This window comes from Symphalangus syndactylus, chromosome 15 (genome assembly GCF_028878055.3).
Source record: "Symphalangus syndactylus isolate Jambi chromosome 15, NHGRI_mSymSyn1-v2.1_pri, whole genome shotgun sequence".
Taxonomy (NCBI): domain Eukaryota; kingdom Metazoa; phylum Chordata; class Mammalia; order Primates; family Hylobatidae; genus Symphalangus; species Symphalangus syndactylus.
Window position 1 is genome coordinate 48,256,709 of NC_072437.2, and position 891 is coordinate 48,257,599.

Consider the following 891-nt stretch of genomic DNA (forward strand, 5'->3'; position numbering starts at 1 on the left):
TAAAGCCAGTGAGACATTTTAATCTGGTTCCGTTTGTCAGTACATTTCCTTTTGTTGTTTAAGCTAAAGTGGGCTTCTATCACCACAACCAAGAGTCTTAATTCAGAATGAAAGTGAGGATACGCAAAATCAGAACCTTGGTAATACTAGTGTTTGTTTCTTTGGATAAACAAGCAAATGCTGCAAAAGAACTCTAGAACTTCTTCCCATTCACCACAAAATGTAAAGTGAAGAGATACTTTCACTTTCCTATGAAGTCTCTCATTCACTTGTCATTATCTGATACCCACACAATATCAAAGACTTGTAGTGTCCTTCTTACATTGTTCCTATTATTACATATTCAAAAAAATCTTGTTTTAACTTTTCTTAGTACATTATCTTATCAGTATCTTTGCATTAAAAAAACAAACTTTAAGAAATGATTAACAATTTCTAATGCAAATACCAGTTTCTCTCATTCCCAGGAGAAGGATAAGATGAATTCCTCATAATAGGATTTAGAAAGAAAGAGAAAACTGCTTTCCTCAGGCTGTTTCGACACATTGACCTGAGAGATCGCGCCGCCTGATCTCAGCAGGGAAGAGCTTGAGGAAGACAGGAGATGGGCTAGGAAACGAGGCAGACAAACGAGGTGCATTTGCGAAGACCCCCACCATGGGTTCTCCTTGCACAGTTTCTTCAGTTGATTTGGAATGCTATAAATTTCTGGAACACCAGACACACCCAGGTTCCAGTGCAAGTACAAAAACATATCCCACGCCAAATCCAAATTATTTTTGTATCATCTACCATTTGAGATTATGCCCTGTTCTTCCCCTTTCCCTCAGAGCAAATAAGCAAGAATCAACTGTGTAGTTATTAACTAAGAAAAAGAAAATGGGATTAATG